Source organism: Leptodactylus fuscus, chromosome 7, assembly GCF_031893055.1.
Source record: "Leptodactylus fuscus isolate aLepFus1 chromosome 7, aLepFus1.hap2, whole genome shotgun sequence".
Taxonomy (NCBI): Eukaryota; Metazoa; Chordata; class Amphibia; order Anura; family Leptodactylidae; genus Leptodactylus; species Leptodactylus fuscus.
Window position 1 is genome coordinate 31722401 of NC_134271.1, and position 23628 is coordinate 31746028.

A 23628-nucleotide genomic window follows, 5' to 3' on the forward strand; every position below is an offset into this window, starting at 1 on the left:
GGAAGGCGAAATGAAGGGAAAGATAGCCCGGCATTGTCGAGCTGACATGTGCGAGATGCTAGGAAGCCCGAAATGCTTTTTTGGTGTCAAACAGGAAGCTGTACTGCCATGGATGGGCTAGGTCAAAGTGGCAACGATGAAGAGGATCCTGGGAAAGAGTTCCAGAGAAAGCAAGGCTGAGGAGAGAAAAAGAGGAAGCACTCCCCGTCGGGGAATCGAACCCCGGTCTCCCACGTGACAGGCGGAGATACTCACCACTATACTAACGAGGAAGAAGCTAACTGCTGTGCCGATTGCGCTCCAGCCGAAGATGAGGTTTCCGCGACCGACCAGAAAGGAATGATCTATTTCATTGCGCCACTGAAATGGAAGAATGAAGGTAAAAACACACATGTGGCAGCGGTTAATAGCAAATTGCATTGGATTTAGTCATTGACCTTTTTTTCTCAAATGGAGGCGACATCTGGGAAAAAAAGGTGGCGGCAAAGATACGGCAGTCTTGGGACAGATGGGTCGACTCTTGGGATCTGTAGAAGTTTGGCCGTTTGCACGCCCTGAGACTTTCTGCCAAAAAGAAAAGGAAACTTCTGCAGATGATGGTGGATTCCCGTGCCATCTCATCACACTGGATTGCATGGATTTTTCAAGAAAGACTTCAAGCCTTCCTTTGGCTACTGGATCTTTGGTGACAAGATTGGCGCTTCTACAGATGATATCTTGAGTCATTTGAATGGCGAAGTCCATGGAAAGGAAACTGAAGTTGGACAAAATTAACCTTCTTTTCCCCAAAGGAAAAGTGGGTGTGGCGTGTCATTCCTGGGGACCAAGCTGTGTTTGGAAGGCGAAATGAAGGGAAAGATAGCCCGGCATTGTCGAGCTGACATGTGCGAGATGCTAGGAAGCCCGAAATGCTTTTTTGGTGTCAAACAGGAAGCTGTACTGCCATGGATGGGCTAGGTCAAAGTGGCAACGATGAAGAGGATCCTGGGAAAGAGTTCCAGAGAAAGCAAGGCTGAGGAGAGAAAAAGAGGAAGCACTCCCCGTCGGGGAATCGAACCCCGGTCTCCCGCGTGACAGGCGGGGATACTCACCACTATACTAACGAGGAAGAAGCTGACCGCCGCGCCGATTGTGCTCCAGCCGAAGATGAGGTTTCCGCGACCGACCGGAAAGGAATGATCTATTTTATTGCGCCACTGAAATGGAAGGGTGAAGGAAAAAACACACATGTGGCAGCGGTTAATAGCAAATTGCATGGGATTTAGTCATTGACCTTTTTTTCTCAAAAGGAGGCGACATCTGAGAAAAAAAGGTGACGGCAAAGATGCGGCAGTCTTGGGACAGATGGGTCGACTCTTGGGATCTGTAGAAGTTTGACCGTTTGCACGCCCTGAGACTTTCTGCCAAAAAGAAAAGGAAACTTCTGCAGATGATGGTGGATTCCCGTGCCATCTCATCACACTGGATTGCATGGATTTTTCAAGAAAGACTTCAAGCCTTCCTTTGGCTACTGGATCTTTGGTGACAAGATTGGCACTTCTACAGATGATATCTTGAGTCATTTGAATGGCGAAGTCCATGGAAAGGAAACTGAAGTTGGACAAAATTAACCTTCTTTTCCCCAAAGGAAAAGTGGGTGTGGCGTGTCATTCCTGGGGACCAAGCTGTGTTTGGAAGGCGAAATGAAGGGAAAGATAGCCCGGCATTGTCGAGGTGACATGTGCGAGATGCTAGGAAGCCCGAAATGCTTTTTTGGTGTCAAACAGGAAGCTGTACTGCCATGGATGGGCTAGGTCAAGGTGGCAACGATGAAGAGGATCCTGGGAAAGAGTTCCAGAGAAAGCAAGGCTGAGGAGAGAAAAAGAGGAAGCACTCCCCGTCGGGGAATCGAACCCCGGTCTCCCGCGTGACAGGCGGGGATACTCACCACTATACTAACGAGGAAGAAGCTGACTGCCGCGCCGATTGCGCTCCAGCCAAAGATGAGGTTTTCGCGACCGACCGGAAAGCAATGATCTATTTCATTGCGCCACTGAAATGGAAGGGTGAAGGAAAAAACACACATGTGGCAGCGGTTAATAGCAAATTGCATGGGATTTAGTCATTGACCTTTTTTCTCAAAAGGAGGCGACATCTGAGAAAAAAAGGTGACGGCAAAGATACGGCAGTCTTGGGACAGATGGGACGACTCTTGGGATCTGTAGAAGTTTGGCCATTTACACGCCCTGAGACTTTCTGCCAAAAAGAAAAGGAAACTTCTGCAGATGATGGTGGATTCCCGTGCCATCTCATCACACTGGATTGCATGGATTTTTCAAGAAAGACTTCAAGCCTTCCTTTGGCTACTGGATCTTTGGTGACAAGATTGGCACTTCTACAGATGATATCTTGAGTCATTTGAATGGCGAAGTCCATGGAAAGGAAACTGAAGTTGGACAAAATTAACCTTCTTTTTCCCAAAGGAAAAGTGGGTGTGGCGTGTCATTCCTGGGGACCAAGCTGTGTTTGGAAGGCGAAATGAAGGGAAAGATAGCCCGGTATTGTCGAGGTGACATGTGCGAGATGCTAGGAAGCCCGAAATGCTTTTTTGGTGTCAAACAGGAAGCTGTACTGCCATGGATGGGCTAGGTCAAAGTGGCAACGATGAAGAGGATCCTGGGAAAGAGTTCCAGAGAAAGCAAGGCTGAGGAGAGAAAAAGAGGAAGCACTCCCCGTCGGGGAATCGAACCCCGGTCTCCCGCGTGACAGGCGGGGATACTCACCACTATACTAACGAGGAAGAAGCTGACTGCCGCGCCGATTGCGCTCCAGCCGAAGATGAGGATTCCGTGACCGACCGGAAAGGAATGATCTATTTCATTGCGCCACTGAAATGGAAGGGTGAAGGAAAAAACACACATGTGGCAGCGGTTAATAGCAAATTGCATTGGATTTAGTCATTGACCTTTTTTTCTCAAAAGGAGGCGACATCTGGGAAAAAAAGGTGGCGGCAAAGATACGGCAGTCTTGGGACAGATGGGTCGACTCTTGGGATCTGTAGAAGTTTGGCCGTTTGCACGCCCTGAGACTTTCTGCCAAAAAGAAAAGGAAACTTCTGCAGATGATGGTGGATTCCCGTGCCATCTCATCACACTGGATTGCATGGATTTTTCAAGAAAGACTTCAAGCCTTCCTTTGGCTACTGGATCTTTGGTGACAAGATTGGCGCTTCTACAGATGATATCTTGAGTCATTTAAATGGCGAAGTCCATGGAAAGGAAACTGAAGTTGGACAAAATTAACCTTCTTTTCCCCAAAGGAAAAGTGGGTGTGGTGTGTCATTCCTGGGGACCAAGCTGTGTTTGGAAGGCGAAATGAAGGGAAAGATAGCCCGGCATTGTCGAGCTGACATGTGCGAGATGCTAGGAAGCCCGAAATGCTTTTTTGGTGTCAAACAGGAAGCTGTACTGCCATGGATGGGCTAGGTCAAAGTGGCAACGATGAAGAGGATCCTGGGAAAGAGTTCCAGAGAAAGCAAGGCTGAGGAGAGAAAAAGAGGAAGCACTCCCCGTCGGGGAATCGAACCCCGGTCTCCCGCGTGACAGGCGGAGATACTCACCACTATACTAACGAGGAAGAAGCTAACTGCTGAGCCGATTGCGCTCCAGCCGAAGATGAGGTTTCCGCGACCGACCAGAAAGGAATGATCTATTTCATTGCGCCACTGAAATGGAAGAATGAAGGTAAAAACACACATGTGGCAGCGGTTAATAGCAAATTGCATTGGATTTAGTCATTGACCTTTTTTTCTCAAAAGGAGGCGACATCTGGGAAAAAAAGGTGGCAGCAAAGATACGGCAGTCTTGGGACAGATGGGTCGACTCTTGGGATCTGTAGAAGTTTGGCCGTTTGCACGCCCTGAGACTTTCTGCCAAAAAGAAAAGGAAACTTCTGCAGATGATGGTGGATTCCCGTGCCATCTCATCACACTGGATTGCATGGATTTTTCAAGAAAGACTTCAAGCCTTCCTTTGGCTACTGGATCTTTGGTGACAAGATTGGCGCTTCTACAGATGATATCTTGAGTCATTTGAATGGCGAAGTCCATGGAAAGGAAACTGAAGTTGGACAAAATTAACCTTCTTTTCCCCAAAGGAAAAGTGGGTGTGGCGTGTCATTCCTGGGGACCAAGCTGTGTTTGGAAGGCGAAATGAAGGGAAAGATAGCCCGGCATTGTCGAGCTGACATGTGCGAGATGCTAGGAAGCCCGAAATGCTTTTTTGGTGTCAAACAGGAAGCTGTACTGCCATGGATGGGCTAGGTCAAAGTGGCAACGATGAAGAGGATCCTGGGAAAGAGTTCCAGAGAAAGCAAGGCTGAGGAGAGAAAAAGAGGAAGCACTCCCCGTCGGGGAATCGAACCCCGGTCTCCCGCGTGACAGGCGGGGATACTCACCACTATACTAACGAGGAAGAAGCTGACCGCCGCGCCGATTGTGCTCCAGCCGAAGATGAGGTTTCCGCGACCGACTGGAAAGGAATGATCTATTTCATTGCGCCACTGAAATGGAAGGGTGAAGGAAAAAACACACATGTGGCAGCGGTTAATAGCAAATTGCATGGGATTTAGTCATTGACCTTTTTTTCTCAAAAGGAGGCGACATCTGAGAAAAAAAGGTGACGGCAAAGATGCGGCAGTCTTGGGACAGATGGGTCGACTCTTGGGATCTGTAGAAGTTTGACCGTTTGCACGCCCTGAGACTTTCTGCCAAAAAGAAAAGGAAACTTCTGCAGATGATGGTGGATTCCCGTGCCATCTCATCACACTGGATTGCATGGATTTTTCAAGAAAGACTTCAAGCCTTCCTTTGGCTACTGGATCTTTGGTGACAAGATTGGCACTTCTACAGATGATATCTTGAGTCATTTGAATGGCGAAGTCCATGGAAAGGAAACTGAAGTTGGACAAAATTAACCTTCTTTTCCCCAAAGGAAAAGTGGGTGTGGCGTGTCATTCCTGGGGACCAAGCTGTGTTTGGAAGGCGAAATGAAGGGAAAGATAGCCCGGCATTGTGGAGCTGACATGTGCGAGATGCTAGGAAGTCCGAAATGCTTTTTTGGTGTCAAACAGGAAGCTGTACTGCCATGGATGGGCTAGGTCAAAGTGGCAACGATGAAGAGGATCCTGGGAAAGAGTTCCAGAGAAAGCAAGGCTGAGGAGAGAAAAAGAGGAAGCACTCCCCGTCGGGGAATCGAACCCCGGTCTCCCGCGTGACAGGCGGGGATACTCACCACTATACTAACGAGGAAGAAGCTGACTGGTGTGCCGATTGCGCTCCAGCCAAAGATGAGGTTTCCGCGACCGACCGGAAAGGAATGATCTATTTCATTGTGCCACTGAAATGGAAGGGTGAAGGAAAAAACACACATGTGGCAGCGGTTAATAGCAAATTGCATTGGATTTAGTCATTGACCTTTTTTTCTCAAAAGGAGGCGACATCTGGGAAAAAAAGGTGGCGGCAAAGATACGGCAGTCTTGGGACAGATGGGTCGACTCTTGGGATCTGTAGAAGTTTGGCCGTTTGCACGCCCTGAGACTTTCTGCCAAAAAGAAAAGGAAACTTCTGCAGATGATGGTGGATTCCCGTGCCATCTCATCACACTGGATTGCATGGATTTTTCAAGAAAGACTTCAAGCCTTCCTTTGGCTACTGGATCTTTGGTGACAAGATTGGCACTTCTACAGATGATATCTTGAGTCATTTGAATGGCGAAGTCCATGGAAAGGAAACTGAAGTTGGACAAAATTAACCTTCTTTTCCCCAAAGGAAAAGTGGGTGTGGCGTGTCATTCCTGGGGACCAAGCTGTGTTTGGAAGGCGAAATGAAGGGAAAGATAGCCCGGCATTGTCGAGGTGACATGTGCGAGATGCTAGGAAGCCCGAAATGCTTTTTTGGTGTCAAACAGGAAGCTGTACTGCCATGGATGGGCTAGGTCAAGGTGGCAACGATGAAGAGGATCCTGGGAAAGAGTTCCAGAGAAAGCAAGGCTGAGGAGAGAAAAAGAGGAAGCACTCCCCGTCGGGGAATCGAACCCCGGTCTCCCGCGTGACAGGCGGGGATACTCACCACTATACTAACGAGAAAGAAGCTGACTGCCGCGCCGATTGCGCTCCAGCCAAAGATGAGGTTTCCGCGACCGACCGGAAAGGAATGATCTATTTCATTGCGCCACTGAAATGGAAGGGTGAAGGAAAAAACACACATGTGGCAGCGGTTAATAGCAAATTGCATGGGATTTAGTCATTGACCTTTTTTCTCAAAAGGAGGCGACATCTGAGAAAAAAAGGTGACGGCAAAGATACGGCAGTCTTGGGACAGATGGGACGACTCTTGGGATCTGTAGAAGTTTGGCCATTTACACGCCCTGAGACTTTCTGCCAAAAAGAAAAGGAAACTTCTGCAGATGATGGTGGATTCCCGTGCCATCTCATCACACTGGATTGCATGGATTTTTCAAGAAAGACTTCAAGCCTTCCTTTGGCTACTGGATCTTTGGTGACAAGATTGGCACTTCTACAGATGATATCTTGAGTCATTTGAATGGCGAAGTCCATGGAAAGGAAACTGAAGTTGGACAAAATTAACCTTCTTTTCCCCAAAGGAAAAGTGGGTGTGGCGTGTCATTCCTGGGGACCAAGCTGTGTTTGGAAGGCGAAATGAAGGGAAAGATAGCCGGGCATTGTCGAGGTGACATGTGCGAGATGCTAGGAAGCCCGAAATGCTTTTTTGGTGTCAAACAGGAAGCTGTACTGCCATGGATGGGCTAGGTCAAAGTGGCAACGATGAAGAGGATCCTGGGAAAGAGTTCCAGAGAAAGCAAGGCTGAGGAGAGAAAAAGAGGAAGCACTCCCCGTCGGGGAATCGAACCCCGGTCTCCCGCGTGACAGGCGGGGATGCTCACCACTATACTAACGAGGAAGAAGCTGACTGCCGCGCCGATTGCGCTCCAGCCGAAGATGAGGATTCCGTGACCGACCGGAAAGGAATGATCTATTTCATTGCGCCACTGAAATGGAAGGGTGAAGGAAAAAACACACATGTGGCAGCGGTTAATAGCAAATTGCATTGGATTTAGTCATTGACCTTTTTTTCTCAAAAGGAGGCGACATCTGGGAAAAAAAGGTGGCGGCAAAGATACGGCAGTCTTGGGACAGATGGGTCGACTCTTGGGATCTGTAGAAGTTTGGCCGTTTGCACGCCCTGAGACTTTCTGCCAAAAAGAAAAGGAAACTTCTGCAGATGATGGTGGATTCCCGTGCCATCTCATCACACTGGATTGCATGGATTTTTCAAGAAAGACTTCAAGCCTTCCTTTGGCTACTGGATCTTTGGTGACAAGATTGGCACTTCTACAGATGATATCTTGAGTCATTTGAATGGCGAAGTCCATGGAAAGGAAACTGAAGTTGGACAAAATTAACCTTCTTTTCCCCAAAGGAAAAGTGGGTGTGGCGTGTCATTCCTGGGGACCAAGCTGTGTTTGGAAGGCGAAATGAAGGGAAAGATAGCCCGGCATTGTCGAGGTGACATGTGCGAGATGCTAGGAAGCCCGAAATGCTTTTTTGGTGTCAAACAGGAAGCTGTACTGCCATGGATGGGCTAGGTCAAAGTGGCAACGATGAAGAGGATCCTGGGAAAGAGTTCCAGAGAAAGCAAGGCTGAGGAGAGAAAAAGAGGAAGCACTCCCCGTCGGGGAATCGAACCCCGGTCTCCCGCGTGACAGGCGGGGATACTCACCACTATACTAACGAGGAAGAAGCTGACCGCCGCGCCGATTGTGCTCCAGCCGAAGATGAGGTTTCCGCGACCGACCGGAAAGGAATGATCTATTTTATTGCGCCACTGAAATGGAAGGGTGAAGGAAAAAACACACATGTGGCAGCAGTTAATAGCAAATTGCATGGGATTTAGTCATTGACCTTTTTTCTCAAAAGGAGGCGACATCTGAGAAAAAAAGGTGACGGCAAAGATACGGCAGTCTTGGGACAGATGGGACGACTCTTGGGATCTGTAGAAGTTTGGCCATTTACACGCCCTGAGACTTTCTGCCAAAAAGAAAAGGAAACTTCTGCAGATGATGGTGGATTCCCGTGCCATCTCATCACACTGGATTGCATGGATTTTTCAAGAAAGACTTCAAGCCTTCCTTTGACTACTGGATCTTTGGTGACAAGATTGGCACTTCTACAGATGATATCTTGAGTCATTTGAATGGCGAAGTCCATGGAAAGGAAACTGAAGTTGGACAAAATTAGGGAAAGATAGCCCGGCATTGTCGAGGTGACATGTGCGAGATGCTAGGAAGCCCGAAATGCTTTTTTGGTGTCAAACAGGAAGCTGTACTGCCATGGATGGGCTAGGTCAAAGTGGCAACGATGAAGAGGATCCTGGGAAAGAGTTCCAGAGAAAGCAAGGCTGAGGAGAGAAAAAGAGGAAGCACTCCCCGTCGGGGAATCGAACCCCGGTCTCCCGCGTGACAGGCGGGGATACTCACCACTATACTAACGAGGAAGAAGCTGACCGCCGCGCCGATTGTGCTCCAGCCGAAGATGAGGTTTCCGCGACCGACCGGAAAGGAATGATCTATTTTATTGCGCCACTGAAATGGAAGGGTGAAGGAAAAAACACACATGTGGCAGCGGTTAATAGCAAATTGCATGGGATTTAGTCATTGACCTTTTTTTCTCAAAAGGAGGCGACATCTGAGAAAAAAAGGTGACGGCAAAGATGCGGCAGTCTTGGGACAGATGGGTCGACTCTTGGGATCTGTAGAAGTTTGACCGTTTGCACGCCCTGAGACTTTCTGCCAAAAAGAAAAGGAAACTTCTGCAGATGATGGTGGATTCCCGTGCCATCTCATCACACTGGATTGCATGGATTTTTCAAGAAAGACTTCAAGCCTTCCTTTGGCTACTGGATCTTTGGTGACAAGATTGGCACTTCTACAGATGATATCTTGAGTCATTTGAATGGCGAAGTCCATGGAAAGGAAACTGAAGTTGGACAAAATTAACCTTCTTTTCCCCAAAGGAAAAGTGGGTGTGGCGTGTCATTCCTGGGGACCAAGCTGTGTTTGGAAGGCGAAATGAAGGGAAAGATAGCCCGGCATTGTCGAGGTGACATGTGCGAGATGCTAGGAAGCCCGAAATGCTTTTTTGGTGTCAAACAGGAAGCTGTACTGCCATGGATGGGCTAGGTCAAGGTGGCAACGATGAAGAGGATCCTGGGAAAGAGTTCCAGAGAAAGCAAGGCTGAGGAGAGAAAAAGAGGAAGCACTCCCCGTCGGGGAATCGAACCCCGGTCTCCCGCGTGACAGGCGGGAATACTCACCACTATACTAACGAGGAAGAAGCTGACTGCCGCGCCGATTGCGCTCCAGCCAAAGATGAGGTTTTCGCGACCGACCGGAAAGGAATGATCTATTTCATTGCGCCACTGAAATGGAAGGGTGAAGGAAAAAACACACATGTGGCAGCGGTTAATAGCAAATTGCATGGGATTTAGTCATTGACCTTTTTTCTCAAAAGGAGGCGACATCTGAGAAAAAAAGGTGACGGCAAAGATACGGCAGTCTTGGGACAGATGGGACGACTCTTGGGATCTGTAGAAGTTTGGCCATTTACACGCCCTGAGACTTTCTGCCAAAAAGAAAAGGAAACTTCTGCAGATGATGGTGGATTCCCGTGCCATCTCATCACACTGGATTGCATGGATTTTTCAAGAAAGACTTCAAGCCTTCCTTTGGCTACTGGATCTTTGGTGACAAGATTGGCACTTCTACAGATGATATCTTGAGTCATTTGAATGGCGAAGTCCATGGAAAGGAAACTGAAGTTGGACAAAATTAACCTTCTTTTTCCCAAAGGAAAAGTGGGTGTGGCGTGTCATTCCTGGGGACCAAGCTGTGTTTGGAAGGCGAAATGAAGGGAAAGATAGCCCGGTATTGTCGAGGTGACATGTGCGAGATGCTAGGAAGCCCGAAATGCTTTTTTGGTGTCAAACAGGAAGCTGTACTGCCATGGATGGGCTAGGTCAAAGTGGCAACGATGAAGAGGATCCTGGGAAAGAGTTCCAGAGAAAGCAAGGCTGAGGAGAGAAAAAGAGGAAGCACTCCCCGTCGGGGAATCGAACCCCGGTCTCCCGCGTGACAGGCGGGGATACTCACCACTATACTAACGAGGAAGAAGCTGACTGCCGCGCCGATTGCGCTCCAGCCGAAGATGAGGATTCCGTGACCGACCGGAAAGGAATGATCTATTTCATTGCGCCACTGAAATGGAAGGGTGAAGGAAAAAACACACATGTGGCAGCGGTTAATAGCAAATTGCATTGGATTTAGTCATTGACCTTTTTTTCTCAAAAGGAGGCGACATCTGGGAAAAAAAGGTGGCGGCAAAGATACGGCAGTCTTGGGACAGATGGGTCGACTCTTGGGATCTGTAGAAGTTTGGCCGTTTGCACGCCCTGAGACTTTCTGCCAAAAAGAAAAGGAAACTTCTGCAGATGATGGTGGATTCCCGTGCCATCTCATCACACTGGATTGCATGGATTTTTCAAGAAAGACTTCAAGCCTTCCTTTGGCTACTGGATCTTTGGTGACAAGATTGGCGCTTCTACAGATGATATCTTGAGTCATTTAAATGGCGAAGTCCATGGAAAGGAAACTGAAGTTGGACAAAATTAACCTTCTTTTCCCCAAAGGAAAAGTGGGTGTGGTGTGTCATTCCTGGGGACCAAGCTGTGTTTGGAAGGCGAAATGAAGGGAAAGATAGCCCGGCATTGTCGAGCTGACATGTGCGAGATGCTAGGAAGCCCGAAATGCTTTTTTGGTGTCAAACAGGAAGCTGTACTGCCATGGATGGGCTAGGTCAAAGTGGCAACGATGAAGAGGATCCTGGGAAAGAGTTCCAGAGAAAGCAAGGCTGAGGAGAGAAAAAGAGGAAGCACTCCCCGTCGGGGAATCGAACCCCGGTCTCCCGCGTGACAGGCGGAGATACTCACCACTATACTAACGAGGAAGAAGCTAACTGCTGAGCCGATTGCGCTCCAGCCGAAGATGAGGTTTCCGCGACCGACCAGAAAGGAATGATCTATTTCATTGCGCCACTGAAATGGAAGAATGAAGGTAAAAACACACATGTGGCAGCGGTTAATAGCAAATTGCATTGGATTTAGTCATTGACCTTTTTTTCTCAAAAGGAGGCGACATCTGGGAAAAAAAGGTGGCGGCAAAGATACGGCAGTCTTGGGACAGATGGGTCGACTCTTGGGATCTGTAGAAGTTTGGCCGTTTGCACGCCCTGAGACTTTCTGCCAAAAAGAAAAGGAAACTTCTGCAGATGATGGTGGATTCCCGTGCCATCTCATCACACTGGATTGCATGGATTTTTCAAGAAAGACTTCAAGCCTTCCTTTGGCTACTGGATCTTTGGTGACAAGATTGGCGCTTCTACAGATGATATCTTGAGTCATTTGAATGGCGAAGTCCATGGAAAGGAAACTGAAGTTGGACAAAATTAACCTTCTTTTCCCCAAAGGAAAAGTGGGTGTGGCGTGTCATTCCTGGGGACCAAGCTGTGTTTGGAAGGCGAAATGAAGGGAAAGATAGCCCGGCATTGTCGAGCTGACATGTGCGAGATGCTAGGAAGCCCGAAATGCTTTTTTGGTGTCAAACAGGAAGCTGTACTGCCATGGATGGGCTAGGTCAAAGTGGCAACGATGAAGAGGATCCTGGGAAAGAGTTCCAGAGAAAGCAAGGCTGAGGAGAGAAAAAGAGGAAGCACTCCCCGTCGGGGAATCGAACCCCGGTCTCCCGCGTGACAGGCGGGGATACTCACCACTATACTAACGAGGAAGAAGCTGACTGCCGCGCCGATTGTGCTCCAGCCGAAGATGAGGTTTCCGCGACCGACTGGAAAGGAATGATCTATTTCATTGCGCCACTGAAATGGAAGAATGAAGGTAAAAATACACATGTGGCAGCGGTTAATAGCAAATTGCATTGGATTTAGTCATTGACCTTTTTTTCTCAAAAGGAGGCGACATCTGGGAAAAAAAGGTGGCGGCAAAGATACGGCAGTCTTGGGACAGATGGGTCGACTCTTGGGATCTGTAGAAGTTTGGCCGTTTGCACGCCCTGAGACTTTCTGCCAAAAAGAAAAGGAAACTTCTGCAGATGATGGTGGATTCCCGTGCCATCTCATCACACTGGATTGCATGGATTTCTCAAGAAAGACTTCAAGCCTTCCTTTGGCTACTGGATCTTTGGTGACAAGATTGGCGCTTCTACAGATGATATCTTGAGTCATTTGAATGGCGAAGTCCATGGAAAGGAAACTGAAGTTGGACAAAATTAACCTTCTTTTCCCCAAAGGAAAAGTGGGTGTGGCGTGTCATTCCTGGGGACCAAGCTGTGTTTGGAAGGCGAAATGAAGGGAAAGATAGCCCGGCATTGTCGAGCTGACATGTGCGAGATGCTAGGAAGCCCGAAATGCTTTTTTGGTGTCAAACAGGAAGCTGTACTGCCATGGATGGGCTAGGTCAAAGTGGCAACGATGAAGAGGATCCTGGGAAAGAGTTCCAGAGAAAGCAAGGCTGAGGAGAGAAAAAGAGGAAGCACTCCCCGTCGGGGAATCGAACCCCGGTCTCCCGCGTGACAGGCGGGGATACTCACCACTATACTAACGAGGAAGAAGCTGATCGCCGCGCCGATTGTGCTCCAGCCGAAGATGAGGTTTCCGCGACCGACTGGAAAGGAATGATCTATTTCATTGCGCCACTGAAATGGAAGGGTGAAGGAAAAAACACACATGTGGCAGCGGTTAATAGCAAATTGCATGGGATTTAGTCATTGACCTTTTTTTCTCAAAAGGAGGCGACATCTGAGAAAAAAAGGTGACGGCAAAGATGCGGCAGTCTTGGGACAGATGGGTCGACTCTTGGGATCTGTAGAAGTTTGACCGTTTGCACGCCCTGAGACTTTCTGCCAAAAAGAAAAGGAAACTTCTGCAGATGATGGTGGATTCCCGTGCCATCTCATCACACTGGATTGCATGGATTTTTCAAGAAAGACTTCAAGCCTTCCTTTGGCTACTGGATCTTTGGTGACAAGATTGGCACTTCTACAGATGATATCTTGAGTCATTTGAATGGCGAAGTCCATGGAAAGGAAACTGAAGTTGGACAAAATTAACCTTCTTTTCCCCAAAGGAAAAGTGGGTGTGGCGTGTCATTCCTGGGGACCAAGCTGTGTTTGGAAGGCGAAATGAAGGGAAAGATAGCCCGGCATTGTGGAGCTGACATGTGCGAGATGCTAGGAAGCCCGAAATGCTTTTTTGGTGTCAAACAGGAAGCTGTACTGCCATGGATGGGCTAGGTCAAAGTGGCAACGATGAAGAGGATCCTGGGAAAGAGTTCCAGAGAAAGCAAGGCTGAGGAGAGAAAAAGAGGAAGCACTCCCCGTCGGGGAATCGAACCCCGGTCTCCCGCGTGACAGGCGGGGATACTCACCACTATACTAACGAGGAAGAAGCTGACTGGTGTGCCGATTGCGCTCCAGCCAAAGATGAGGTTTCCGCGACCGACCGGAAAGGAATGATCTATTTCATTGTGCCACTGAAATGGAAGGGTGAAGGAAAAAACACACATGTGGCAGCGGTTAATAGCAAATTGCATTGGATTTAGTCATTGACCTTTTTTTCTCAAAAGGAGGCGACATCTGGGAAAAAAAGGTGGCGGCAAAGATACGGCAGTCTTGGGACAGATGGGTCGACTCTTGGGATCTGTAGAAGTTTGGCCGTTTGCACGCCCTGAGACTTTCTGCCAAAAAGAAAAGGAAACTTCTGCAGATGATGGTGGATTCCCGTGCCATCTCATCACACTGGATTGCATGGATTTTTCAAGAAAGACTTCAAGCCTTCCTTTGGCTACTGGATCTTTGGTGACAAGATTGGCACTTCTACAGATGATATCTTGAGTCATTTGAATGGCGAAGTCCATGGAAAGGAAACTGAAGTTGGACAAAATTAACCTTCTTTTCCCCAAAGGAAAAGTGGGTGTGGCGTGTCATTCCTGGGGACCAAGCTGTGTTTGGAAGGCGAAATGAAGGGAAAGATAGCCCGGCATTGTCGAGCTGACATGTGCGAGATGCTAGGAAGCCCGAAATGCTTTTTTGGTGTCAAACAGGAAGCTGTACTGCCATGGATGGGCTAGGTCAAAGTGGCAACGATGAAGAGGATCCTGGGAAAGAGTTCCAGAGAAAGCAAGGCTGAGGAGAGAAAAAGAGGAAGCATTCCCCGTCGGGGAAACGAACCCCGGTCTCCCGCGTGACAGGCGGGGATACTCACCACTATACTAACGAGGAAGAAACTGATCGCCGCGCCGATTGTGCTCCAGCCGAAGATGAGGTTTCCGCGACCGACTGGAAAGGAATGATCTATTTCATTGCGCCACTGAAATGGAAGGGTGAAGGAAAAAACACACATGTGGCAGCGGTTAATAGCAAATTGCATGGGATTTAGTCATTGACCTTTTTTTCTCAAAAGGAGGCGACATCTGAGAAAAAAAGGTGACGGCAAAGATGCGGCAGTCTTGGGACAGATGGGTCGACTCTTGGGATCTGTAGAAGTTTGACCGTTTGCACGCCCTGAGACTTTCTGCCAAAAAGAAAAGGAAACTTCTGCAGATGATGGTGGATTCCCGTGCCATCTCATCACACTGGATTGCATGGATTTTTCAAGAAAGACTTCAAGCCTTCCTTTGGCTACTGGATCTTTGGTGACAAGATTGGCACTTCTACAGATGATATCTTGAGTCATTTGAATGGCGAAGTCCATGGAAAGGAAACTGAAGTTGGACAAAATTAACCTTCTTTTCCCCAAAGGAAAAGTGGGTGTGGCGTGTCATTCCTGGGGACCAAGCTGTGTTTGGAAGGCGAAATGAAGGGAAAGATAGCCCGGCATTGTGGAGCTGACATGTGCGAGATGCTAGGAAGCCCGAAATGCTTTTTTGGTGTCAAACAGGAAGCTGTACTGCCATGGATGGGCTAGGTCAAAGTGGCAACGATGAAGAGGATCCTGGGAAAGAGTTCCAGAGAAAGCAAGGCTGAGGAGAGAAAAAGAGGAAGCACTCCCCGTCGGGGAATCGAACCCCGGTCTCCCGCGTGACAGGCGGGGATACTCACCACTATACTAACGAGGAAGAAGCTGACTGGTGTGCCGATTGCGCTCCAGCCAAAGATGAGGTTTCCGCGACCGACCGGAAAGGAATGATCTATTTCATTGTGCCACTGAAATGGAAGGGTGAAGGAAAAAACACACATGTGGCAGCGGTTAATAGCAAATTGCATTGGATTTAGTCATTGACCTTTTTTTCTCAAAAGGAGGCGACATCTGGGAAAAAAAGGTGGCGGCAAAGATACGGCAGTCTTGGGACAGATGGGTCGACTCTTGGGATCTGTAGAAGTTTGGCCGTTTGCACGCCCTGAGACTTTCTGCCAAAAAGAAAAGGAAACTTCTGCAGATGATGGTGGATTCCCGTGCCATCTCATCACACTGGATTGCATGGATTTTTCAAGAAAGACTTCAAGCCTTCCTTTGGCTACTGGATCTTTGGTGACAAGATTGGCACTTCTACAGATGATATCTTGAGTCATTTGAATGGCGAAGTCCATGGAAAGGAAACTGAAGTTGGACAAAATTAACCTTCTTTTCCCCAAAGGAAAAGTGGGTGTGGCGTGTCATTCCTGGGGACCAAGCTGTGTTTGGAAGGCGAAATGAAGGGAAAGATAGCCCGGCATTGTCGAGCTGACATGTGCGAGATGCTAGGAAGCCCGAAATGCTTTTTTGGTGTCAAACAGGAAGCTGTACTGCCATGGATGGGCTAGGTCAAAGTGGCAACGATGAAGAGGATCCTGGGAAAGAGTTCCAGAGAAAGCAAGGCTGAGGAGAGAAAAAGAGGAAGCACTCCCCGTCGGGGAATCGAACCCCGGTCTCCCGCGTGACAGGCGGAGATACTCACCACTATACTAACGAGGAAGAAGCTAACTGCTGAGCCGATTGCGCTCCAGCCGAAGATGAGGTTTCCGCGACCGACCAGAAAGGAATGATCTATTTCATTGCGCCACTGAAATGGAAGAATGAAGGTAAAAACACACATGTGGCAGCGGTTAATAGCAAATTGCATTGGATTTAGTCATTGACCTTTTTTTCTCAAAAGGAGGCGACATCTGGGAAAAAAAGGTGGCGGCAAAGATACTGCAGTCTTGGGACAGATGGGTCGACTCTTGGGATCTGTAGAAGTTTGGCCGTTTGCACGCCCTGAGACTTTCTGCCAAAAAGAAAAGGAAACTTCTGCAGATGATGGTGGATTCCCGTGCCATCTCATCACACTGGATTGCATGGATTTTTCAAGAAAGACTTCAAGCCTTCCTTTGGCTACTGGATCTTTGGTGACAAGATTGGCGCTTCTACAGATGATATCTTGAGTCATTTGAATGGCGAAGTCCATGGAAAGGAAACTGAAGTTGGACAAAATTAACCTTCTTTTCCCCAAAGGAAAAGTGGGTGTGGCGTGTCATTCCTGGGGACCAAGCTGTGTTTGGAAGGCGAAATGAAGGGAAAGATAGCCCGGCATTGTCGAGCTGACATGTGCGAGATGCTAGGAAGCCCGAAATGCTTTTTTGGTGTCAAACAGGAAGCTGTACTGCCATGGATGGGCTAGGTCAAAGTGGCAACGATGAAGAGGATCCTGGGAAAGAGTTCCAGAGAAAGCAAGGCTGAGGAGAGAAAAAGAGGAAGCACTCCCCGTCGGGGAATCGAACCCCGGTCTCCCGCGTGACAGGCGGGGATACTCACCACTATACTAACGAGGAAGAAGCTGACCGCCGCGCCGATTGTGCTCCAGCCGAAGATGAGGTTTCCGCGACCGACCGGAAAGGAATGATCTATTTTATTGCGCCACTGAAATGGAAGGGTGAAGGAAAAAACACACATGTGGCAGCGGTTAATAGCAAATTGCATGGGATTTAGTCATTGACCTTTTTTTCTCAAAAGGAGGCGACATCTGAGAAAAAAAGGTGACGGCAAAGATGCGGCAGTCTTGGGACAGATGGGTCGACTCTTGGGATCTGTAGAAGTTTGACCGTTTGCACGCCCTGAGACTTTCTGCCAAAAAGAAAAGGAAACTTCTGCAGATGATGGTGGATTCCCGTGCCATCTCATCACACTGGATTGCATGGATTTTTCAAGAAAGACTTCAAGCCTTCCTTTGGCTACTGGATCTTTGGTGACAAGATTGGCACTTCTACAGATGATATCTTGAGTCATTTGAATGGCGAAGTCCATGGAAAGGAAACTGAAGTTGGACAAAATTAACCTTCTTTTCCCCAAAGGAAAAGTGGGTGTGGCGTGTCATTCCTGGGGACCAAGCTGTGTTTGGAAGGCGAAATGAAGGGAAAGATAGCCCGGCATTGTCGAGGTGACATGTGCGAGATGCTAGGAAGCCCGAAATGCTTTTTTGGTGTCAAACAGGAAGCTGTACTGCCATGGATGGGCTAGGTCAAGGTGGCAACGATGAAGAGGATCCTGGGAAAGAGTTCCAGAGAAAGCAAGGCTGAGGAGAGAAAAAGAGGAAGCACTCCCCGTCGGGGAATCGAACCCCGGTCTCCCGCGTGACAGGCGGGGATACTCACCACTATACTAACGAGGAAGAAGCTGACTGCCGCGCCGATTGCGCTCCAGCCAAAGATGAGGTTTTCGCGACCGACCGGAAAGGAATGATCTATTTCATTGCGCCACTGAAATGGAAGGGTGAAGGAAAAAACACACATGTGGCAGCGGTTAATAGCAAATTGCATGGGATTTAGTCATTGACCTTTTTTCTCAAAAGGAGGCGACATCTGAGAAAAAAAGGTGACGGCAAAGATACGGCAGTCTTGGGACAGATGGGACGACTCTTGGGATCTGTAGAAGTTTGGCCATTTACACGCCCTGAGACTTTCTGCCAAAAAGAAAAGGAAACTTCTGCAGATGATGGTGGATTCCCGTGCCATCTCATCACACTGGATTGCATGGATTTTTCAAGAAAGACTTCAAGCCTTCCTTTGGCTACTGGATCTTTGGTGACAAGATTGGCACTTCTACAGATGATATCTTGAGTCATTTGAATGGCGAAGTCCATGGAAAGGAAACTGAAGTTGGACAAAATTAACCTTCTTTTTCCCAAAGGAAAAGTGGGTGTGGCGTGTCATTCCTGGGGACCAAGCTGTGTTTGGAAGGCGAAATGAAGGGAAAGATAGCCCGGTATTGTCGAGGTGACATGTGCGAGATGCTAGGAAGCCCGAAATGCTTTTTTGGTGTCAAACAGGAAGCTGTACTGCCATGGATGGGCTAGGTCAAAGTGGCAACGATGAAGAGGATCCTGGGAAAGAGTTCCAGAGAAAGCAAGGCTGAGGAGAGAAAAAGAGGAAGCACTCCCCGTCGGGGAATCGAACCCCGGTCTCCCGCGTGACAGGCGGGGATACTCACCACTATACTAACGAGGAAGAAGCTGACTGCCGCGCCGATTGCGCTCCAGCCGAAGATGAGGATTCCGTGACCGACCGGAAAGGAATGATCTATTTCATTGCGCCACTGAAATGGAAGGGTGAAGGAAAAAACACACATGTGGCAGCGGTTAATAGCAAATTGCATTGGATTTAGTCATTGACCTTTTTTTCTCAAAAGGAGGCGACATCTGGGAAAAAAAGGTGGCGGCAAAGATACGGCAGTCTTGGGACAGATGGGTCGACTCTTGGGATCTGTAGAAGTTTGGCCGTTTGCACGCCCTGAGACTTTCTGCCAAAAAGAAAAGGAAACTTCTGCAGATGATGGTGGATTCCCGTGCCATCTCATCACACTGGATTGCATGGATTTTTCAAGAAAGACTTCAAGCCTTCCTTTGGCTACTGGATCTTTGGTGACAAGATTGGCGCTTCTACAGATGATATCTTGAGTCATTTAAATGGCGAAGTCCATGGAAAGGAAACTGAAGTTGGACAAAATTAACCTTCTTTTCCCCAAAGGAAAAGTGGGTGTGTTGTGTCATTCCTGGGGACCAAGCTGTGTTTGGAAGGCGAAATGAAGGGAAAGATAGCCCGGCATTGTGGAGCTGACATGTGCGAGATGCTAGGAAGCCCGAAATGCTTTTTTGGTGTCAAACAGGAAGCTGTACTGCCATGGATGGGCTAGGTCAAAGTGGCAACGATGAAGAGGATCCTGGGAAAGAGTTCCAGAGAAAGCAAGGCTGAGGAGAGAAAAAGAGGAAGCACTCCCCGTCGGGGAATCGAACCCCGGTCTCCCGCGTGACAGGCGGAGATACTCACCACTATACTAACGAGGAAGAAGCTAACTGCTGAGCCGATTGCGCTCCAGCCGAAGATGAGGTTTCCGCGACCGACCAGAAAGGAATGATCTATTTCATTGCGCCACTGAAATGGAAGAATGAAGGTAAAAACACACATGTGGCAGCGGTTAATAGCAAATTGCATTGGATTTAGTCATTGACCTTTTTTTCTCAAAAGGAGGCGACATCTGGGAAAAAAAGGTGGCGGCAAAGATACGGCAGTCTTGGGACAGATGGGTCGACTCTTGGGATCTGTAGAAGTTTGGCCGTTTGCACGCCCTGAGACTTTCTGCCAAAAAGAAAAGGAAACTTCTGCAGATGATGGTGGATTCCCGTGCCATCTCATCACACTGGATTGCATGGATTTTTCAAGAAAGACTTCAAGCCTTCCTTTGGCTACTGGATCTTTGGTGACAAGATTGGCGCTTCTACAGATGATATCTTGAGTCATTTGAATGGCGAAGTCCATGGAAAGGAAACTGAAGTTGGACAAAATTAACCTTCTTTTCCCCAAAGGAAAAGTGGGTGTGGCGTGTCATTCCTGGGGACCAAGCTGTGTTTGGAAGGCGAAATGAAGGGAAAGATAGCCCGGCATTGTCGAGCTGACATGTGCGAGATGCTAGGAAGCCCGAAATGCTTTTTTGGTGTCAAACAGGAAGCTGTACTGCCATGGATGGGCTAGGTCAAAGTGGCAACGATGAAGAGGATCCTGGGAAAGAGTTCCAGAGAAAGCAAGGCTGAGGAGAGAAAAAGAGGAAGCACTCCCCGTCGGGGAATCGAACCCCGGTCTCCCGCGTGACAGGCGGGGATACTCACCACTATACTAACGAGGAAGAAGCTGACTGCCGCGCCGATTGTGCTCCAGCCGAAGATGAGGTTTCCGCGACCGACTGGAAAGGAATGATCTATTTCATTGCGCCACTGAAATGGAAGAATGAAGGTAAAAATACACATGTGGCAGCGGTTAATAGCAAATTGCATTGGATTTAGTCATTGACCTTTTTTTCTCAAAAGGAGGCGACATCTGGGAAAAAAAGGTGGCAGCAAAGATACGGCAGTCTTGGGACAGATGGGTCGACTCTTGGGATCTGTAGAAGTTTGGCCGTTTGCACGCCCTGAGACTTTCTGCCAAAAAGAAAAGGAAACTTCTGCAGATGATGGTGGATTCCCGTGCCATCTCATCACACTGGATTGCATGGATTTCTCAAGAAAGACTTCAAGCCTTCCTTTGGCTACTGGATCTTTGGTGACAAGATTGGCGCTTCTACAGATGATATCTTGAGTCATTTGAATGGCGAAGTCCATGGAAAGGAAACTGAAGTTGGACAAAATTAACCTTCTTTTCCCCAAAGGAAAAGTGGGTGTGGCGTGTCATTCCTGGGGACCAAGCTGTGTTTGGAAGGCGAAATGAAGGGAAAGATAGCCCGGCATTGTCGAGCTGACATGTGCGAGATGCTAGGAAGCCCGAAATGCTTTTTTGGTGTCAAACAGGAAGCTGTACTGCCATGGATGGGCTAGGTCAAAGTGGCAACGATGAAGAGGATCCTGGGAAAGAGTTCCAGAGAAAGCAAGGCTGAGGAGAGAAAAAGAGGAAGCACTCCCCGTCGGGGAATCGAACCCCGGTCTCCCGCGTGACAGGCGGGGATACTCACCACTATACTAACGAGGAAGAAGCTGATCGCCGCGCCGATTGTGCTCCAGCCGAAGATGAGGTTTCCGCGACCGACTGGAAAGGAATGATCTATTTCATTGCGCCACTGAAATGGAAGGGTGAAGGAAAAAACACACATGTGGCAGCGGTTAATAGCAAATTGCATGGGATTTAGTCATTGACCTTTTTTTCTCAAAAGGAGGCGACATCTGAGAAAAAAAGGTGACGGCAAAGATGCGGCAGTCTTGGGACAGATGGGTCGACTCTTGGGATCTGTAGAAGTTTGACCGTTTGCACGCCCTGAGACTTTCTGCCAAAAAGAAAAGGAAACTTCTGCAGATGATGGTGGATTCCCGTGCCATCTCATCACACTGGATTGCATGGATTTTTCAAGAAAGACTTCAAGCCTTCCTTTGGCTACTGGATCTTTGGTGACAAGATTGGCACTTCTACAGATGATATCTTGAGTCATTTGAATGGCGAAGTCCATGGAAAGGAAACTGAAGTTGGACAAAATTAACCTTCTTTTCCCCAAAGGAAAAGTGGGTGTGGCGTGTCATTCCTGGGGACCAAGCTGTGTTTGGAAGGCGAAATGAAGGGAAAGATAGCCCGGCATTGTGGAGCTGACATGTGCGAGATGCTAGGAAGCCCGAAATGCTTTTTTGGTGTCAAACAGGAAGCTGTACTGCCATGGATGGGCTAGGTCAAAGTGGCAACGATGAAGAGGATCCTGGGAAAGAGTTCCAGAGAAAGCAAGGCTGAGGAGAGAAAAAGAGGAAGCACTCCCCGTCGGGGAATCGAACCCCGGTCTCCCGCGTGACAGGCGGGGATACTCACCACTATACTAACGAGGAAGAAGCTGACTGGTGTGCCGATTGCGCTCCAGCCAAAGATGAGGTTTCCGCGACCGACCGGAAAGGAATGATCTATTTCATTGTGCCACTGAAATGGAAGGGTGAAGGAAAAAACACACATGTGGCAGCGGTTAATAGCAAATTGCATTGGATTTAGTCATTGACCTTTTTTTCTCAAAAGGAGGCGACATCTGGGAAAAAAAGGTGGCGGCAAAGATACGGCAGTCTTGGGACAGATGGGTCGACTCTTGGGATCTGTAGAAGTTTGGCCGTTTGCACGCCCTGAGACTTTCTGCCAAAAAGAAAAGGAAACTTCTGCAGATGATGGTGGATTCCCGTGCCATCTCATCACACTGGATTGCATGGATTTTTCAAGAAAGACTTCAAGCCTTCCTTTGGCTACTGGATCTTTGGTGACAAGATTGGCACTTCTACAGATGATATCTTGAGTCATTTGAATGGCGAAGTCCATGGAAAGGAAACTGAAGTTGGACAAAATTAACCTTCTTTTCCCCAAAGGAAAAGTGGGTGTGGCGTGTCATTCCTGGGGACCAAGCTGTGTTTGGAAGGCGAAATGAAGGGAAAGATAGCCCGGCATTGTCGAGCTGACATGTGCGAGATGCTAGGAAGCCCGAAATGCTTTTTTGGTGTCAAACAGGAAGCTGTACTGCCATGGATGGGCTAGGTCAAAGTGGCAACGATGAAGAGGATCCTGGGAAAGAGTTCCAGAGAAAGCAAGGCTGAGGAGAGAAAAAGAGGAAGCGTTCCCCGTCGGGGAATCGAACCCCGGTCTCCCGCGTGACAGGCGGGGATACTCACCACTATACTAACGAGGAAGAAGCTGATCGCCGCGCCGATTGTGCTCCAGCCGAAGATGAGGTTTCCGCGACCGACTGGAAAGGAATGATCTATTTCATTGCGCCACTGAAATGGAAGGGTGAAGGAAAAAACACACATGTGGCAGCGGTTAATAGCAAATTGCATGGGATTTAGTCATTGACCTTTTTTTCTCAAAAGGAGGCGACATCTGAGAAAAAAAGGTGACGGCAAAGATGCGGCAGTCTTGGGACAGATGGGTCGACTCTTGGGATCTGTAGAAGTTTGACCGTTTGCACGCCCTGAGACTTTCTGCCAAAAAGAAAAGGAAACTTCTGCAGATGATGGTGGATTCCCGTGCCATCTCATCACACTGGATTGCATGGATTTTTCAAGAAAGACTTCAAGCCTTCCTTTGGCTACTGGATCTTTGGTGACAAGATTGGCACTTCTACAGATGATATCTTGAGTCATTTGAATGGCGAAGTCCATGGAAAGGAAACTGAAGTTGGACAAAATTAACCTTCTTTTCCCCAAAGGAAAAGTGGGTGTGGCGTGTCATTCCTGGGGACCAAGCTGTGTTTGGAAGGCGAAATGAAGGGAAAGATAGCCCGGCATTGTGGAGCTGACATGTGCGAGATGCTAGGAAGCCCGAAATGCTTTTTTGGTGTCAAACAGGAAGCTGTACTGCCATGGATGGGCTAGGTCAAAGTGGCAACGATGAAGAGGATCCTGGGAAAGAGTTCCAGAGAAAGCAAGGCTGAGGAGAGAAAAAGAGGAAGCACTCCCCGTCGGGGAATCGAACCCCGGTCTCCCGCGTGACAGGCGGGGATACTCACCACTATACTAACGAGGAAGAAGCTGACTGGTGTGCCGATTGCGCTCCA

The 23628-nt window shown here is 48.4% G+C and overlaps 26 non-coding genes across 26 annotated transcripts; all 26 read right to left on the bottom strand.

Annotated features, from left to right (window-relative positions):
• Positions 1-1036: 1036 nt before the first annotated feature.
• TRNAD-GUC (transfer RNA aspartic acid (anticodon GUC)) lies at positions 1037-1108 on the bottom strand. The gene has a single exon. It is a non-coding gene; the product is annotated as a tRNA-Asp (tRNA).
• Positions 1109-1872: 764 nt separating this feature from the next.
• TRNAD-GUC (transfer RNA aspartic acid (anticodon GUC)) lies at positions 1873-1944 on the bottom strand. The gene has a single exon. It is a non-coding gene; the product is annotated as a tRNA-Asp (tRNA).
• Positions 1945-2707: 763 nt separating this feature from the next.
• TRNAD-GUC (transfer RNA aspartic acid (anticodon GUC)) lies at positions 2708-2779 on the bottom strand. Its single transcript has one exon. It is a non-coding gene; the product is annotated as a tRNA-Asp (tRNA).
• A 764-nt stretch (positions 2780-3543) lies between these two features.
• Positions 3544-3615, bottom strand: TRNAD-GUC (transfer RNA aspartic acid (anticodon GUC)). Its single transcript has one exon. It is a non-coding gene; the product is annotated as a tRNA-Asp (tRNA).
• Positions 3616-4379: 764 nt separating this feature from the next.
• TRNAD-GUC (transfer RNA aspartic acid (anticodon GUC)) lies at positions 4380-4451 on the bottom strand. Its single transcript has one exon. It is a non-coding gene; the product is annotated as a tRNA-Asp (tRNA).
• A 764-nt stretch (positions 4452-5215) lies between these two features.
• TRNAD-GUC (transfer RNA aspartic acid (anticodon GUC)) lies at positions 5216-5287 on the bottom strand. The gene has a single exon. It is a non-coding gene; the product is annotated as a tRNA-Asp (tRNA).
• A 1599-nt stretch (positions 5288-6886) lies between these two features.
• TRNAD-GUC (transfer RNA aspartic acid (anticodon GUC)) lies at positions 6887-6958 on the bottom strand. Its single transcript has one exon. It is a non-coding gene; the product is annotated as a tRNA-Asp (tRNA).
• Positions 6959-7722: 764 nt separating this feature from the next.
• Positions 7723-7794, bottom strand: TRNAD-GUC (transfer RNA aspartic acid (anticodon GUC)). The gene has a single exon. It is a non-coding gene; the product is annotated as a tRNA-Asp (tRNA).
• A 685-nt stretch (positions 7795-8479) lies between these two features.
• Positions 8480-8551, bottom strand: TRNAD-GUC (transfer RNA aspartic acid (anticodon GUC)). Its single transcript has one exon. It is a non-coding gene; the product is annotated as a tRNA-Asp (tRNA).
• A 764-nt stretch (positions 8552-9315) lies between these two features.
• On the bottom strand, positions 9316-9387 carry TRNAD-GUC (transfer RNA aspartic acid (anticodon GUC)). The gene has a single exon. It is a non-coding gene; the product is annotated as a tRNA-Asp (tRNA).
• Positions 9388-10150: 763 nt separating this feature from the next.
• Positions 10151-10222, bottom strand: TRNAD-GUC (transfer RNA aspartic acid (anticodon GUC)). The gene has a single exon. It is a non-coding gene; the product is annotated as a tRNA-Asp (tRNA).
• A 764-nt stretch (positions 10223-10986) lies between these two features.
• TRNAD-GUC (transfer RNA aspartic acid (anticodon GUC)) lies at positions 10987-11058 on the bottom strand. The gene has a single exon. It is a non-coding gene; the product is annotated as a tRNA-Asp (tRNA).
• A 764-nt stretch (positions 11059-11822) lies between these two features.
• On the bottom strand, positions 11823-11894 carry TRNAD-GUC (transfer RNA aspartic acid (anticodon GUC)). Its single transcript has one exon. It is a non-coding gene; the product is annotated as a tRNA-Asp (tRNA).
• A 764-nt stretch (positions 11895-12658) lies between these two features.
• Positions 12659-12730, bottom strand: TRNAD-GUC (transfer RNA aspartic acid (anticodon GUC)). Its single transcript has one exon. It is a non-coding gene; the product is annotated as a tRNA-Asp (tRNA).
• Positions 12731-13494: 764 nt separating this feature from the next.
• Positions 13495-13566, bottom strand: TRNAD-GUC (transfer RNA aspartic acid (anticodon GUC)). Its single transcript has one exon. It is a non-coding gene; the product is annotated as a tRNA-Asp (tRNA).
• Positions 13567-15166: 1600 nt separating this feature from the next.
• TRNAD-GUC (transfer RNA aspartic acid (anticodon GUC)) lies at positions 15167-15238 on the bottom strand. The gene has a single exon. It is a non-coding gene; the product is annotated as a tRNA-Asp (tRNA).
• Positions 15239-16002: 764 nt separating this feature from the next.
• On the bottom strand, positions 16003-16074 carry TRNAD-GUC (transfer RNA aspartic acid (anticodon GUC)). The gene has a single exon. It is a non-coding gene; the product is annotated as a tRNA-Asp (tRNA).
• Positions 16075-16838: 764 nt separating this feature from the next.
• TRNAD-GUC (transfer RNA aspartic acid (anticodon GUC)) lies at positions 16839-16910 on the bottom strand. The gene has a single exon. It is a non-coding gene; the product is annotated as a tRNA-Asp (tRNA).
• A 764-nt stretch (positions 16911-17674) lies between these two features.
• On the bottom strand, positions 17675-17746 carry TRNAD-GUC (transfer RNA aspartic acid (anticodon GUC)). The gene has a single exon. It is a non-coding gene; the product is annotated as a tRNA-Asp (tRNA).
• A 763-nt stretch (positions 17747-18509) lies between these two features.
• On the bottom strand, positions 18510-18581 carry TRNAD-GUC (transfer RNA aspartic acid (anticodon GUC)). Its single transcript has one exon. It is a non-coding gene; the product is annotated as a tRNA-Asp (tRNA).
• Positions 18582-19345: 764 nt separating this feature from the next.
• TRNAD-GUC (transfer RNA aspartic acid (anticodon GUC)) lies at positions 19346-19417 on the bottom strand. Its single transcript has one exon. It is a non-coding gene; the product is annotated as a tRNA-Asp (tRNA).
• Positions 19418-20181: 764 nt separating this feature from the next.
• TRNAD-GUC (transfer RNA aspartic acid (anticodon GUC)) lies at positions 20182-20253 on the bottom strand. The gene has a single exon. It is a non-coding gene; the product is annotated as a tRNA-Asp (tRNA).
• Positions 20254-21017: 764 nt separating this feature from the next.
• TRNAD-GUC (transfer RNA aspartic acid (anticodon GUC)) lies at positions 21018-21089 on the bottom strand. The gene has a single exon. It is a non-coding gene; the product is annotated as a tRNA-Asp (tRNA).
• A 764-nt stretch (positions 21090-21853) lies between these two features.
• Positions 21854-21925, bottom strand: TRNAD-GUC (transfer RNA aspartic acid (anticodon GUC)). The gene has a single exon. It is a non-coding gene; the product is annotated as a tRNA-Asp (tRNA).
• A 764-nt stretch (positions 21926-22689) lies between these two features.
• Positions 22690-22761, bottom strand: TRNAD-GUC (transfer RNA aspartic acid (anticodon GUC)). Its single transcript has one exon. It is a non-coding gene; the product is annotated as a tRNA-Asp (tRNA).
• A 764-nt stretch (positions 22762-23525) lies between these two features.
• On the bottom strand, positions 23526-23597 carry TRNAD-GUC (transfer RNA aspartic acid (anticodon GUC)). Its single transcript has one exon. It is a non-coding gene; the product is annotated as a tRNA-Asp (tRNA).
• Positions 23598-23628: the final 31 nt, after the last annotated feature.